The sequence below is a fragment of the Leopardus geoffroyi genome, chromosome X (assembly GCF_018350155.1).
Source record: "Leopardus geoffroyi isolate Oge1 chromosome X, O.geoffroyi_Oge1_pat1.0, whole genome shotgun sequence".
NCBI lineage: Eukaryota > Metazoa > Chordata > Mammalia > Carnivora > Felidae > Leopardus > Leopardus geoffroyi.
Window position 1 is genome coordinate 68991785 of NC_059343.1, and position 18635 is coordinate 69010419.

Below are 18635 nucleotides of genomic sequence, written 5' to 3' on the forward strand. Positions count from 1 at the left end.
ATTTAAGAATTAGAGAAATCAGTGACTCATTAAAAAGGAAAAACATTAAAATCATAGGGGTCCCAGAAAAGGAAGAGAGAGAAAAAGGGGTAGAAGGGTTATGTGAGCAAATCATAGCAGAAAACTTTCCTAACCTGGGGACACACAGACATCAAAATTCAAGAAGCACAGTGGACCCCCATTAGATTCAACAAAAAACTACCATCAACAATACATATCATAGTCAAATTCACAAAATACTCATGCAAGGAGAGAATCATAAAAACAGCAAGGGAAAAAAGTCCCTAACATACAAGGGAAGACAGATCAAGTTTGCAGCAGATCTATCCATAGAAACTTGGCAGGCCAGAAAGGAGTGTCAGGATATATTCAGTGTGCTGAATCAGAAAAATATGCAGCCAAGAATTCTTTATCCAGCAAGACTGTCATTCCAAATAGAAGGAGAGAGAAAACGTTTCCCAAACAAAAATTAAAGGAGTTTGTGACCACTAAACCAGCCCTGCAAGAAATTATATACCAAAAGCAACAAAAGATAAGAAAGGACCAGAGAACACCACCAGAAACTCCAACTCTACAAGCATCATAATGGCAATAAATTCATATCTTTCAGTATTCACTCTAAATGTCAATGACCTCAATGTTGCAAGCAAAAGACATAGGGTAACAAAATGAATAAGAAAACAAAATCCATCCATATGCTGCTTAAAAGAGACACACTTAAGACTTAAAGACACCTTCAGATTGAAAATAAAGGGATGGAAAACTATCTATCATGCAATTGGTCAACAAAAGAAAGCAAGAGTAGCCATAGTTATATCAGACAATCTAGATTTTATAATAAAGACTGTATCAAGAGATGAAGGTCATCATATAAACATCAAGGGGTCTATCCACCAAGAAGACTTAACAATTGTAAACATTTATGTGCCACATGTAGTAGCACACAAATATATAAATCAATGAATCACAAACATGAAGAAACTCATGGAAAATAATACCATAATACTAAGATACTTCATCAACCCACTCACAGCAATGGACAGATCATCTCATCAAAAATCAACAAGGAAACAATGGCTTTGAATGACATACTGAACCAGTTGGACATAACAGATATATTCAAAACATTTCATCCTAAAGCAGCATAATATACATTCTTCTCCAGTGCACATGGAACGTTCCCCAGAATACATCATATAGTGGGACACAAATCAGCCCTCATCAAGTACAAAAAGATCGAGATCATACCATGCATATTTTCAGACCACAACGCTATGAAACCTGAAATTAACCAAAAGAAAAAATTTGGAAAGGTAGCAAATACTTGGAGACTGAAGAACATCCTACTAAAGAATGAATGGGCAAACCAAGAAGTTAAAGACGAAATTAAAAAGTATATGGAAGTCAATGAAAATGATAACACCACAACCCAAAACCTCTGGGATGCAGCAAAGCTGGTCATAAGAGGAAAGTGTAGAGCAATCCAGGCCTTCCTAAAGAAGGAAGAAAGATCTCAGATACACAACCTAACCTTATGCCTTAAGGAGCTGGAAAAAGAACGGAAAATAAAACCCCAAACCCGCAGAGGATTAGGAAATAATAAAGATTAGAGCAGAAATTAATGCTATTGAAACCAAAAAAAAAAACCCAAAAAAACAAAAAACAAACAAACAAAACAGCAGAACAGATCAATGAAACCAGAAGCTGGTTCTTTGAAAGAATTGACAAAATTGATAAACCACTAGCCAGTTTGATAAAAAAGAAAAAGGAAAAAACCCAAATAAATAAAATCAAGAATTAAAGAGGAGAGATCACAACCAACACAAAAGAAATAAAAACAATAATAAGAGAATATTATGAGCAATTATATGCCAATAAAATAGGCAATCTGGAAGAAATGGACAAATTCCTAGAAACATATACACTACAACACTGAAACAGGAAGAAATAGAAAATTTGAACAGACTCATAACCAGTAAGGAAATCGGATTAGTAATCAAAAATCTCCCAAAAAACAAGAGTCCAGGGTTAGATGGCTTTCCAAGGGAATTCTACCAAACATTTAAAAAAGGGTTAACAGATGGGTATTGAGGAGGGCACCTGTTGGAATGAGCACTGGGTGTTGTATGGAAACCAATTTGACAATACATTTCATATTAAAAAAGAGGGTGAGCAGCTATTTTCTTGAAGCTGTTCAAAAAACAGAAATGAACAGAAAACGTCCAACCTCTATGAGGCCAGCATTACCTTGATTCCAAAACCAGACAGAGACCCCACTAAAAAGGAGAACTATAGACAAATTTCCAATGAACATGGATGCAAAAATCCTGAACAAGATATTAGCCAACCGGATACAACAACATATTAAAAAAGTTATTCACCACAACCAGGTAGGATTTATACCTGGGATGAAGGGCTGGTTCAATATCCACAAAACAATTAATGTGATTCATCACATCAATAAAAGAAAGGACAAGAACCATATGATCCTCTCAATAGATGCAGAGAAAGCATTTGACAAAATACAGCATCCTTTCTTGATACAAACCCTCAAGAAAGTATGGATAGAAGGAGCATCCCTCGAGATCTTAAAAGCCATATATTAATGACCCAATGCTAATATCATCTTCAATGGGGAAAAACTGAGAGCTTTACCTCTAAGGTCGGGAACAAGACAGGGATGTCCACTCTTGCCATTGTTATTCAACATAGTATTGGAAGTCTTAGCCTCTGCAATCAGACAACACAAAGAAATAAAAGGCATCCAAATCGACCAAAAGGAGTTCAAACTTTCACTCTTCGCAGATGGCATTGTACTCTATATGGAAAACCCAAAATATTCCACCAAAAACTGCTAGAATTGATTCATGAATTCAGCAAATTTGAGGGATATAAAATCAATGCACAGAAATCGGTTGCATTCCTATACACCAACAATGAAGTGACAGAAAGAGAAATCAAGGAATCGATCCTATTTACAGTTGGGTAAAAAAACATAAAATACCTAAGAATAAATCTAACCAAAGGGATGAAAAATCAATACACTGGAAAGTATAGAAAGCTTTTGAAAGTAATTGAAGAAGACACAAAAAAATCGAAAAAGATTCCATGCTCCTGGATAGGAAGAACAAATATTGTTAAAATGTCAATACTACCCAACACAATCTGCATATTCAATGCAATCCCTATGAAAGAAACACCAGCATTTTTCACAGAGCGAGCAAATAATCCTAAAATTTGTATGGGACCAGAAAAGACCCCCAATAGCCAAAGCAATCTTGAAAAAGAAAACCAAAGCAGGAAGCATCAAAATCCCAGACTTCAAGCTCTACTAGAAAGCTGTAATCATCATGACAGTATGGTACTGGCACAAGAACAGACACATCAATGGAACAGAAGAGAGCATGCAGAAATGGACCCACAGACGTATGGCCAACTAATCTTTGACAAAGCAGGAAAGAATATCCAATGGCATAAAGACGGTATCTTCAGCAAGTGGTGCTGGGAAAACTGGACAGCGCCACGCAGAAGAATCAACCTGGACCACTTTCTTATAGCATACACAAAAAATAAACTCGATGTGTATGAAAGACCTCAGTGGAAGTCAGGAAGCCATCAAAATCCTCAAGGAGAAAGCAGGCAAAAACCTCTTTGATCTTGCTGACAGCAACTTCTTACTCAACACGTCTATGGAGGCAAGGGAAACAAAAGCAAAAATGAACTATTGGGACCTCATCAAAGTAAAAAGCTTCTGCACAGCGAAGGAAATAATCAGCAAAAATAAAAGCAACCGCCAGAATGGGAGGTGATATTTGCAAATGATATATCAGATAAACGGTTACTATCCAAAATCTATAAATAACTTCTCAAACTCAACACCCGGAAAACAAATAATCCAATGAATAAATGGGCAAAAGACATGAATAGACACTTCTCCAAAGAAGACATTCAGGTGGCCAATTGACACTTGAAAAAATTCTCAACTTCACTCATCATCAGGGAAATACAAATCAAAACCACAATGAGATACCACCTTACACCTCTCAGAATGGCTAACATTAACAACTCAGGCAACAACAGATGTTGGTGAGAATGCGGAGAAAGAGGATCTCTTTTGCATTGTTAGTGGCAATGCAAGCTGGTGCAGACACTCTGGAAAACAGTATGGAGGTTCCTCAAAAAAACTAAAAAATAGAACTACCCATAAGACCCAGCAATTGAACTACTAGGCCTTTATCCATGGGATAAAGGTGTGCTGTTTTGAAGGGACACATGCACCCCTATGTTTACAGCAGCACTATCAACAACAGCCAAAGTATAGAAAGAGCCCAAATGTCCATTAATGCATGAATAGCTAAAGAAAATGTGCTGTATACAGTGGAGTATTACTCAGCAATCAAAAAAAAAAAAAAAGAAATATTGCCATTTACAAGTACGTGGATGGAACAAGTAGGTATTATGCTCAGTGAAATTAGTCAGTCAGAGAAAGACAAATATCATATGACCTCACTCATATGAGGACTTTAAAAGACAAAACAGATGAACATAAGGGAAGGGAAATAAAAGTAATATAAAAACAGGGAGGGGGGCAAAACAGAAGAGACTCATAGATTGGAAAACAAACTGAGGGTTCCTGGAAGGGTTGTGGGAGGGGGAAGGGGCTAAATGGGTAAGGGGCATTAAGGAATTAACTCCTGAAGTCATTGTTTTACTATATGCTAATTTGGATGTAATTTTAAAAAATAAATAAAAAATAAATTAATCAAAAAAAGGGAAAAAAAAATCTGTGTTTTGTTTTTAAATAAGTATCTCTTCCCCACTTACATCTTTACTTTCAGAATGGGGATACTAAAGACAGAACACAATCCAATGAAGTTAAATGAAAACACTAAACAATGAATATTAATGTTATCCACAGTTTTTGTACTCTCAGTATGTACCAAGATTGTGAATACTAAAAACATGTAAAATTATTGCCATTCTCATAATGCCTCTATAAAAATAATTACCGTTATGAAGTCTATTTTATAGATTAAAAACTGAACAAAAGGTAATCAGCTAGAAAATTCCACAGTTAAATTGAAATCCCAGTTTGTCTAATTTAAGATCTCAAACCATATTGATTTTATCATCCCCAAAATACCACACAGAGATCAGGGACATATGTCAGAGCATGGCCATCCATGGTTTGACTGAATGAATTATTTTGACCAGGCTGATAGAACACCTTTCAAACTAGAACAACCACTAATGAGACACATGTGCTTTTGTTATTGTTACAGAAGAAACAATATCAGTTACAGGTGTTAAGAAAATCAAGTCTGGAAGTAAAATGTGTACAAAAGTTTATGGTAACAGATAACAGGATGATAAGGCAAAATAGCATTATTTGTCTCAGACTTGCTGTGAAGTGTATGTTATTTATACTCTAAAAGTACATAGACTATAAATAGAGAAGATGACAATGGAGTAGGAGGACCCTAGGCTCCTCTAGCCACATGAACACAACTAGATAACTATCAAATCATCCTACATACTCCAGAAATTTACCTGAAGACTGAAAGAAAAAAACTCCTCAACTAAAGGGAGAAGAGGTCACATTTAAGAAAGAAGAAAGGGTGGAGACATGGTTTGGAGGAGAAAAGGATCAGGGTGTTGCAGAGGGGAGGGAGCCATGGTGAAGAAAATGGGAGAGAAAGAGGAGCACACAGGAAATGCACAAGGAGAACATTTACCACAAACCAATGGGCTGGAAAAATGAAAGAGCCCGTATTTTGTGAGTTCTTACAATCAGTGGGATTTAAACGCTGGAGTTTTAAAGGTCAGTAGGCTTGGGTGGGATAGAATACAGGGGGCAGTGACCTACACCTGGAGAGAAGGCAAGCAAACAACATAGGGACGGACAGTATGGAAATAGTGATCTGAAGAACACCTGAGGGGATAGTTTTCACTAGTCTCAGAGCATAGTCTCAGATCACATCCTTGAGAGGCAGCTTTCATACAGATTGATCTCCAGGAACAAAGCATCTGGCTAGTGTCATTTCCCTCCCCTGCCCCTCATCATAAACAGAGATACCCACAGGAAGCAGTATAGCTTGGACATAAGCTGTCTAACTTGCTTACATTGAGCCCCAGACCCCTGCACTCTGGCAGGATTGCCCTTCTCAGTCAACCTTGCCTCATTCCCAGTGCAGTGAGCGCCACCCCCAGAACACCAGCACAAGGCCCTGTCCACAACAATTCTCTAAACCCTGGAGTTTTAAAGGGTAGTACGTTGGGTTGGTATAGAACCTGTAGGAACTGTTCTGTACCTGGAGAGAAGGCAGGCAAAAAACCCAGGGGGAGACAGCTGGAGACAATGATCTGAAAAAACACCTAGGGACACATCAGGGAGATAATTTGATCTTGAAACACATTTCTGAAAGACAGTTTTCACAGACATGTCACTCAAGTAATAAAGGAGCTGGTTGTTGCCATTTCCCTCCCTGTCTCTTCAGCATAAAAAAGAGAGCCACCTGCAGGAAGCAGCTCAGGGCTGACACTGGCTGCCTAACTTGCTTAGACCAAATCCTACACCCTACACTGGTCGGGCTGCCCCTCTTAGGCAAACTTGCCTCAGTACTTGCATGGCAGGCCCCTCCCCCAGAAGACCAGCACAAACCCCTACCCACACCATGTCTCCAGATAAGAAAGTTCATAGGTGCCTCAGTTCTCATGAAAGTGGCGTCAGGTCTCCTGTCACAAACACACCAGAGCACACCTAGTTAAAAAGCACCACATTCAGGCCAGGGATAAAACATTCTCCACAACAGGAGAGCCTATGCAGATGACTTCTCTGAAATATAGAGCAGCCCAAACACAACAGCAGAGGGCATGGAGCACATACCAGAAACACTCCCTGAATCAACAGACCCTGGACATTACATGACCTCTTCTTCTTAAGACCATTACTTTCAGGATCAAGAGACATAAATGGCTTTCTTCACAGATAGAAGGTAGGGACTTAGGCAAAATGCCAAGACTGAGGAATTTATACTAAAGGGAAGAACAAGATAAGGCCTCAACCAGACAGCTAAGTGAAACAGATATAAGTAACATGCTCGATAGAGAATTTAAAGCAACCATAATAAGGATACTCACTGAGCATGAGAAAAGAATACAAGATATCAGTGAGACACTTGACACAGAGATAAAAAAGTTAAAAATAATCAGAGATGAAGAATGCAAAAAATGAGATTGGAAATAGGCTTGATGCAATAAACAGCAGGCTAGAATAAGCATAGTAATGAATTTGTGACCTAGAAGACAAAGTAATGGAAATTAATGAAACTGAACAAAAGAGAGGAAGAAATATAATGCAACACAAGAATAGACTTAGGGAAATCAGTGCCTCCAAAGAACATAAAAATATTCATATTATATGAGTCCCACAATAAGAAGAAAGGGAAAAGGGGCAGAAAATTTATTCAAGAAATAATAGCTGAAATGTCCCTAATCTGGATATGGAAACTGAAATCCAGATTCAAGAAACACAGAAGACTGTCATTAAAATCAACAAAAGCAGGTCAGCATGAAGAAATATTGCAATTAATTTTTTAAAACATAGTGATAAACATAAAAATATCTTAGCAGCAAGACTTAAGAATGTCCTAGCTTACAGAAGAAGATTCATAAAGCTGGCTGTAGATTTCTTAAGAGATATTTGGCAAACCAGAAGGGAGTTCCATGACATATTAAAAGTACCAAGTGGGAAATATCTGCATCCAAGAACAGAATACATCAAGGTTCTTATTCAGAATAAGAAAGATAAAGAGTTTCCCAGACAGATAAAAACCAAAGGAGTTAGTGACCACTAAACCAGCTCTGCAAGAAATATTGAAGAGGACACTTAAAGTGGAAAGGAAAGACCAAAAGTGAAAAAGACAAAAACAGAAAAAAAATCTCTAGTAACAATGACAAAACAAGTAATACAATGGCATAAATTCATTTCTATGATTAAATGGACTAAATGTTCCAATACACAGTGTGTCAGAAAAGATAAAAACAAGACCCATGTATATTATGCCTACAAGAGACACACTTTAGAGCTAAAGGCAGCCGTACATTGAAAATGAGGGGATGGAGAAATATTTATCATGCAAATGGATGGCAAAAAGAAAGCTAGAGTAGCCATACTTATATTTAAAACACTAGACTTTAAAACAAAGACTGTAAAAAACAGATAAAGTTGTTTATATCATACATAAATGATATATAAGTTTATTATATCATAATAAAGGGTCTATCCAACAAGAAGGTCTAACAATTGTTAAGTATTTATGAGTCCAAACTGGGAGCACACAAATGTATAAATATATTAATAACATACATAAAGGAAGTAATTGGTAATAATACAATAATATTAGGTGACTTTAATAACCCACTTCCATCAATGCATAGATCATCCCAGCAGAAAATCAACAAAGAAACAATGGTTTTGAATGACACACTGGGCTAGATGGATTTAACAGATATATTCACAACATTCCATCATAAAACAGCAGAATACACATTCTTTTTAAGTGCACGTAGTACATTCTCCAGAATAAATAAAGGTGAAAGTATAGAAAATAATGAAGATGAAAAGAAGAGGTAAAGGAATATATTGGATTATGAATGTAGACTTAGAGAATTCAGTGATTCCATAAAGCATAATAACAATCATATCACAGGAGTCCCAGTAGTAGAAGAGACGGAAAAAGGAGAAGAAAATTTATTTGAGGAAATAATAGAGGAAATCTTCCATAATCTGGGGAAGAAAACAGACATCCAAATCCAGGGGACAAGAGAATTCCCTTCAAAATCAACAAAAGCAGGTGAACACCAAGACGTATCATAGTTACATTTGCAAAATATAGACATAAGAGTAAAATCTTAAAAGCAGCCAAACAAAGTAAGTCCCTATCTAACAAGGGAAGACAAATAAGGTTAGCTGCAGACCTCTCCACACAAAGTTGGCAGGCTGGAAGGTAGTTACTCAATATATTCAACAAGCTTCATGGAAAAAATATCCAGCCAAGAATTCTCTATCCATCAAGGCTATCATTCAGAAGAAATGGAGAGATAGTTTCCCAGACAAATAAAACTAAAATAGTTTGTGACCACTAAACCAGCCCTGCAAGATATATTGAAGGGGACTCCTTGAGTGGGAAAGAAAGACCAAAATTGACAGATAAAAAGGAAGAGAGAAAATCACCAAAGACAAATACTTAAAAGTAATAAAATAGCTCTAATTTCATATCTATCAAAATTCACTCTAAATATAAATGGACTAAATACTGTAATCAAAAGTAATAGAGTGTGAGAGTGGATGAAATAACAAGACTAATGTATATGGGGCCTATAAAAGACTCATTTGAGACCTAAAGAAACCTGAAGATTAAAAGCATGTGGATGAAGAAGAGTTTATTATGCTGATGGACATCAAAAGAAAGCTGGAGTAACCATACTTACATATGATAAACTAGATTTTAAACCAAACACTGTAACAAGAGATGAAGGACATGGTATATAAAGGCTTTATCCAACAAGAAGATCTGATAATTGTAAATATTTATGCCACCAACTTGGAAGCCCATAAATATATAAAACAATAACAAACATAAAGGAACTCATTGATAGTAAGAGTAGGGTACTTAAACACCACCCTTAACATCAATGGACAGATCATATAAGCAGAAAATAAGTAAGAATACAATAGCTTTGAATGACACACTGGAAACAGATGAATTTAACAGATGTATTCAGAACATGTCAACTTAAGAATCAGAATACATATTCTTTTCAAGTGCACATGGGACAATCTCCAGAATAGATCACATACTGGGTCACAAGTCACACCTCAAAAAGCACAAAAATATTTACATAATATCCTGCATATTTTCTCATCATAACCCTATGAGTCTTGAAGTCAACCACATGAAAATGTTTTGAAAATGCCCAAAACCATGGATGTTAAACAACATGTTACTAAAGAATGAATGCGTCAATCAAGAAATCAAAGATAAAGTGTAAAAAATACATGGAAACAAATGAGTGTGAAAACACGACAGTCCAAAAACTTTAAGATGTAGCTTACAATATAGGCCTATGTCCAGAAGCAAGAAAAATCTCAGAAGAAACACAACACAACTGTACTTTACATCTAAGGGAGCTAGAAAAAAAGAACAACAAAAGAAGCCCAAAGTCATCAGATTAAGAGAAATAATAAGGATTACAATAGACATAAATGATATAAAAACAAGAAAAAAAAAAAACAAGAAAAAAACAACTAGTAGAACAGATGAATGAAATCAGGAGCTGGTTCCTTGAAAGAATTAATAAATTGATAACCCCCTAGGCAGATTTATCAAAAATAAAAGAGAAATAAACCAAATAAATAAAATCATGAATCAGGGAGGAGACATCATAGCTAATACCACAGAAATACAATTATAAGACAATATTATGAAAAATAATAAAAATTTTTTTAAATATTATGGAAAATTATATGTAGAAAAACTGGGCAATCTGGAAGAAACAGATAAATTCCTATAAACATATAAACTACCAAAACTGACATAAGAAGGAATAGAAACGTTCAGCAAACTGGTAACAGCAAACAAATTGAATCTGTAAAAAAAATTTCCTAACAATCACAAGTCTAGGGACAGAAATCTTCTCAGGGGAATTCCTCCAAACATTTAAAGAAGAGTTAATGCATATTCTTCTTAAAATTTTCAAAAAAAGTAGAAAAGGAAGGAAAACTTCCAAATTCATTCTACAAAGCCAGAATTACCCTGATTCTAAGACATGACAAAGACCCCACTAAAAAAGAGAATTATAGGCCAATATCCCTCATGAGCATGGATGCAACAGTTTTAAACATAATACCAGCAAATTGAATCCAATAGAACATTAAAAGAATCATTCACCATGATCAAATGGGATTCATTCCTGGGCTGCAAGTGTGGTGCAATATTTTCAAATTAATCAATGTGATACACCACATTAAAAAAAAAAAAAGGATAAAGGGCACCTGGGTGGCTCAGTCAGTTAAGCGCCCAACTTTGGCTCAGGTCATGGTCTTGCAATTCATGAGTTTGAGCCCCACATCAGGCTCTGTACTGACAGTTCAGAGCCTGGAGCCTTCTTTGGATTCTGTGTCTTCTCTCTCTGACCCTCCTCCGCTCAGACTCTGTCTCTATCTGAAAAATAAATAAATATAAGAGACTCTTAAAAACTGAGAATAAACTGAGGGTTGATGGGGGGTGAGAGGGAGGGGAAAGTGGGTGATGGGCACTAAGGAGGGCACCTGTTGGGATGAGCACTGGGTGTTTTATGGAAACCAACTTGACAAAAAAAATCCATATAAAGAAAATAAACATTAAAAATTAAAAAAATAAATAATAAGAACCATATGATCCTCTCAATAGATGCAGAAAAAACATTTGACAAAGTGCAGCATCCATTCTTGATAAAAATCTTCAACAGTGTAGAGATAGATAGAATATACCTCAACATCATAAGGCCATATACAATACACCCCAGCTAATATCCTCAATGGGGAAAAACTGAGAGCTTTTCTTCTGTGATCAGGAGAAAGGGATTCCACTGTCACCATTGGTATTTAACATAGTACTGGAAGACCTAGCCCCAGAAATCAGAAAGCAAAAAGAAATCTAAAAAAATCTAAATTGTCAAGGAAGAAGTCAAACTTTCTCTATGCACAGACAACATGATACACTATGTAGAAAACCTGAAATACTCCATCACAACATTACTAGAACTGGTACATGAATTCAGAAAAATTGCAGGATACAAAGTCAACATACAGATATCTGTTCCATTTGTATACACCAATAATGAAGTAGAAGAAACAGAAATCAAGGAATCATGGTCATTTACACTTGCACCAAAAACCATAAGATACTTAGGAATAAACCTAAGGAAAACAGGTAAAAGAACTGTATTCTAAAAACTATAAACACTTATGAAAAAATTTTAAGAAGACACAAATGTAAAGACATTTTATGCTCATGGATTGGAAGAACAAATATTGTTAAAATGTTTGCAATACACTAAGCAATCTACACATTTAGTGCAATCCCTATCAAAATACTAAGAGCATTTTTCACAGACCTAGATCAAAGAATCCTAAAATATATATGGTACCACAAAAGTTCCTGAATAGGCAAAGCATTTTTGAAAAAGAAAAGCAAAGCTAAAGGTATCATGGTTTCTGACTTCCAACTATATTATAGAGTTGTAGTCATCAAGAGTGTATGGTTCTTCCTTAAAAAATAGACACATAGATTAATGGAACAGAATAGAAGACCAAGAAATGAACTCATGACTATATGGTCAACTAATCTTTAACAAAGCAAGAAAGATTATCCAATGGAAAAAAAGACAGTCCTTTCAAAAAATGGTGTTGGGAAAAAGGGACAGCAACATGCAAAAGAATGAAACTGGACCACGTTCTGGCAGCATTTTTTTGTTATAAAAATAAATTCAAAGGTTATTAAAGAGCTAAATGTGATCGAGGAAGTCATCAAAATCCTCAAGAAAGTAGAGAAAGTATCCCCTTGACATTGGCTATGGCAACCTTTGTTAGATATTTCTCCTGAGGCAAGGGAAAGAAACAAAAAAAAATCATTGGGAATTCATCAAAATAAAAAAGCTTCTTCACAGTGAAGAAAACAATCAACAAAACTAAAAGACAACCTATGGAATGGGAGAAGCTATTTGAACATGACATATCTGATAAAGGGTTAGTATACAAAATATATAAAGAACTTTAAATTTCAACACCCCCAAAACAAATAATCCAAATAAAAATGGCAGAAGATATGAATATAACTTTTTCCAAGAAGACATAGGTATGAACAACAGACACATAAAAAGATGCTCAACATCACTCACCATCAGGGAAATGAAAATCAAAACTATAATGCAATATTATCTCACTCCTATCAGAATGACTAAAATTAGCAACACAGGAAACAATAGGTGTTGGCAAGAATGTGGAGAACAGGGAATCCTCTTGCACTGTTGGTGGAATGTAAAATGGTGAAGCCACTCTGAAAAACAGTATGGAGACTCCTCAAAAAGTTAAAGACAACTACCCTACGACCCAGCAATTGCACTCCTAGGTATTTTCCCACAAAATACAAAAATACTAATTCAAAAGGATATATGCACCCTGATGTTTATAGCAGCATTAGCTACAATAGCCAATTCATGGATACAGTCCAAGTGTGCAGTGACTGATGAATATATATATTATATATACATGTATGTATATATATTCACTTTTAATATATATATGAATATATATATGAATATATATATGAATATATGTATGAATATATATATGAATATATATATATATATATTCACATATCCTATTTTTAGGGCTATATATCCTAAAAAAGAGGGAAATCTTGTCCCTACGACATGGATGGAACTGAAAGTATTACAATAAGCAAAATAAGTCAGTCACAGAATGACATATACCATATGATTTCACACATATGTGGAATTTAAGAAACAAAACAAATGAGCCTAAGGAAAATAAGAGATAGGGACGAAGACCAAGAAATGGACTCTTAACTATAGAGAACAAACTTGTAGTTACCAGAGTGATTGTGGGTGGGGAATGGGTTAAATAGGCAATGAGCATTAAGGAGAGCACTTATTTTTATGTCTTGGTGTTGTAAGAAAATTAGGTATAACAGAGAATGAGACAGACCATGTACCTATTCGTAAGGAACTTTAATTTTAGCAGAGGAAGAGAGAATGCACGAATGGATATCTGGATAAATTTTCAGGTCTTGACAAATAATAAGAAAAGATTGAAACAATTTAATGTTATAGAGAATTGAGAGGTACCTTAGATGGTCAGTGTAGGCTACTCCAAAGAAGTCAAATTTGAACAACAACAAAAGAGCCGTCCAAGCAAAACCTTGATGAAGAGCAGTCTAGATAGAACCAAAAGTGCAAAGGCTATAAGGCAAGAATGAGCATGTTTTGTTTGAGTAAAAACAAAAAACTTGTGTTGTAGGAGAATTATGAGTGCGGGAGAAGGTAGGATGAGATAAAGATGAAAAGTAATTAAAGGTCAGATCATATAGGACCATGATATGCTTTTTACATTTTATTATAATTTTGATGGACTTAAGGTTCAGAGTTTTAAGCAAATAAATAAAATATATAATTTATAATTTTAAAACATTGGATTAAATTCTTTTGTGGAGAAGAGAAACTAGGGAACATAACAGAAACAGGAATACCAGTTAGGAAGCTATTTCAGTCATCCTGAATAGAGTGGTTGGCATAAAAATGAAGAGAAATTTTGAAATAAGAGCCGACTAACATAGGCCAAAATTATGTAAATCTGTACAGTAGCAAAAGAATAGCATGTATTTATTAACTGAAAATCCCAATTTAAATTACATCTTCATATTCATTTAATGTAAGTTATTTAAGTAAAATTAATATTTATATCCTGTGTACCCTAAAAAAAAGTATGACTTGAGACCCCTTAAAATAAAAACTACAGACAAAATAATGATTATTATGATGGTAAAAAAAAAAGCCAATAGATAAGAGACAATATGAAAATTGGATAAAAAAGTGTTTGCTGAAGTTGAGAATACATTTTTTTCCAAACTTCCTATTAGCTAGGACTAATTTATTAGGCAGAATACTATTTATCAAGAGGAATACATTTTACTCCTTTGAACTAAACTGTAATATAATGTTATCCTATGTATCTTTATACATAAGGATAAGGACATTAAGTGAACTAATAGATGATATTGGCTTCATTTTTAGTATAATTAGTACACTGTTTCTTTGATCCTTTTTGACTATAAACACTACCATTACTGAATAAGAATGCTGACTTTCCTCTAATGTATCTCCACAGCATCTAGTAAAAAGAAAATCTAGTCAAATCAGCTTATATGATTTTTAATACTCAAGCAATAACCTTCCTCTTGCAATGCGCTACTAATCTTAACATAAGTATAATAATAATGACAGTATAAATAGTTTTACCTTTAGTAAGCACTTACTATTTGATATGCACCTTATACAGAATAATACCTATTACTATTATCCACATTTTATAAATGGCAGATTGAAATTTAGAAATATTAAGTGATTGAAGCCCATAGTCACAGCTAGAAACAAACCTGGAGCCCAAACTCAGATTTGGAATGGAAATACATGATCTTAATCATTATTGTATCTAAGTGGAGAGCATTTTTTTAAGATTAGAAATGATGGTGTTTTATGAAGTTAGCTAATGCCAAATGATGGAAACCTCTATGGAATAAATTTAATCTTTGTCTCCCACCCCCTTGTGGATGGCTGAGTCAAGTGGTTCTGTACTCTTCTTTCTTTAACACTGTGTTCCATCTGTTTCAAAAATTACCATGTTTTCCTGGGACAATCCCAATTTCTGCTTTTTGTCTCAGTACAAGTATTAATAGCCTCCTCTTTCAATCTCAGAAGCATTCAGTTTTGGATTATAAATTACTTGGTCACCTAATTTTCACCTATAGCAACACAAGTGGTTACTGGAAATTAAAATACTTTTCCCATCCCAGAACATTTTGGAAACAATTTTCCTCCTTTATCTTTTACTAAACAAAATCTTTCTTAAGTACCTCAGAAGAGAGGATAAGGTACAGAAAGCATAAATGGTGGTAGAGGGAGAGGTGGATGAAGATACACCTTGATGACATAATTTTGCCAAAGGCTAGAACCCCAATTGGATTTCATCTCATTTACCTATCTCATTAGCTTCTGCTTCTCTGTATGTTTGGCTTGCACTTTTAAATAACAGTTGTGTTTACTTTTATTAACAAATCCCATGTTAGGTTAAACACCAAACTCTAAATTTAAATACCAAATTGGAATTCTGCTTCTTGAGACTTTGTGGATCTTATTTTTGTATAGAATCACTTTAATTCACATTTGTACAGTAAACAAAAGACATTGTTTAACAAAAGGACAATAATAAGGAAAAAATGCATTACTGGCCACGATATATTTTAGTAAATAGCATTCATTAGGAGGCAGCATGGTCCATAAATGGCAGGCTGTTCTAAAATGAGGGAGATTTCGTATCCAATATTGGCTCTACTTCAACCTTGTATATACTTGAGTAAGTCACATCCTTGTTGTAACCCTCAGTTTCTCCATATGTAAAATGAGAGCTATGTGTTTAATCTCTAAGCTTCTTTTCAGTTCAGACTTTCTTTGATTTTACTCACAAAAATTCATGACATGTTCATTCTCCAAGTGGCAGTTGTGATTTCAAACGCTTTGCAAGTAAACCTGAAATCATTCTACCAGAAATAAAAGCTGGACTATCTGGCTGAGGGAATAATCTGGGAGAAGGGAGGGGTGAGTAAAATCATGCAAACATGATTACCAGGGGGAACATTTATCCCCCTTAAAAGAACAAACCGTTTTTATCACTTTTGAAGCTTCCATTTTTATATAAATCCATTTACACAAAAATTACTGATGACTAATAATTCTCAATTCATTACACTAGCTCTCCGAGGCCCCATACTTGGAAACACTTTGTCAGCTTGGTTCAGGTTGCTGTAGCTCCTTGATTGTAATAAAATTGCCTTTCAAATATTCTATCATTTTTCAATTATTTTTTAAATAAAAAAAATTATTCAGACCCCTAATTAGACTGAATTAGCAAGGTTTCATATTACCACATTTTTTGTTTGTTAAGCTCTGCCAAAGCTCTAGCCATTGAATACCCATCTCCAGCTGTGTCCTGGCCTTTTCACCAACTCAGTGAGTAGGAGAAGCACTGCTGCTCCATGAGTTTCCACTGTGCCAGGGAAAAGCACATGGACCTAATTGGAAAGTGTCTTCTCCTGTCATCCTAAAATATTTTCTTCCCACTTCATATTGGATGATTTCATGGGAGTCTATGCCAGACATTTCTTTTCATGAGCATGGCAGTTGGTTTGGGAGGAGCTAGGATAGACATGGTAAAACAATGCAGAAAACCACCATATCCTCAAAAAGTATCTGTAGAATTTTGAAACCAAACCATCTCAAAAATGTTGTCCAAGAACTATGTGCATCAGCACCACCTAAGACACTTGTTTAAAATTCAGATTCTTGGAAACCACTTCTAGAATTATTGAATTAGAATTTTTCAAGATGGTTGTCAAGAGGTATATTTTTACATGCCCCATGGATGATTTGGACACTAAATTATGAGAAGCATTGAAAGTCTATGTCACCAGACACAGAATGGCTTATAATTGAATGAGGAGAAAACGAGCATTGGGAACACTTCTGAGAAAGTTAATCTTGGTATTCCTTATGGCAAGACAGTTCTCTCAGAGTCCACAAAGCTAGAACAATGTCAATAATAGTTGTTTATAACAGATAAAAATTATTGAGTACTTACCACGTGCCAGGCCTTTTGCTAAGTGCTTTATTATCGTCATTATCTCAGTTAATTACAGGCAGTACTTACAGAGCTTACTTTATTTTTTATTAGCTTTAGCCCACTGAATTTGCTCAACAGATCTATGGAGGAGGCATTGTTGTTGCTGTTGTCATCATCATCATCATTGCTATTATTATCCTTTCCCGATTGGGGGAAAAAATCCTGAAGTTCAGAGAAGTTAACATGATTCTCTAAATTTTAAGTACCTAGTAAAGAGGTAGAGTCTGGAAGTAGGGTTTTCCTCACTAGACAGTGAGCTCCAACAAGGCAGGAACAAAATCTGTTTTGACTCTTGGTCCCATTTTCCAAAGTAGAGCTTGTACTCTAAAGTAGGGACATACCTAGAGTTGAACTGAAATGAAATTAAGGCTGTCCTAGAATGTAAAAGAGTGGAGAAAGAGCCTTTAGAGTAGGGTCATTTGGAGGACCTAAGAGCTGTGAAACATAAACTCCACTCTGACCACCTCCAGTAGGTTAAAGCACATTGGTTCCCGGAATCTCTCGCTTACCTTCTCCCCCATTAAACTTTATAAAGGACAACAGAATTGGAGTAAATAAAGCAGGAACAAGCAGACAATTCGTCCATAGCTATACCCTAATGGGGTCATATGCTCCTTTCCTCATCCTATACATGTTTTACCATTAAAAAAAAATTCTGATATGGCTCTAATAAAATGGGGTTTAGCTCCTTTCTTTATCCTTATAGCCCCTTAGCATGATTTAATTTTTCTTTCTAAAAAATTGTTTTAATTTTATTTTATTTCAACTTCTTTAGTAATTGGAGTCCAACTAGCCATAAGACATGAGTAAAGAGAATACTTAGGCTGCTTTCTGGTTAAGAAAAGTTGAATAGTTTCCAGCAGAAAAGAGATCACAATCTCCTCATCAAAATACAAAGCTTATATACAGCAAAAGAAACACTAAACAGAACTTAAAGGTTATGGAATGGGAGAAGACATTCGCAAATGACATATGTGACAAAGAGTTAATATCCAAAATATATTAAGAACTTATCAAACTCAATAACACACACACATCCAATTAAAAAGTGGGTAGAAAATATGAATAGACATTTTTACAAAGAAGATATAAAGATGGCTAACAGAAACATGAAAAG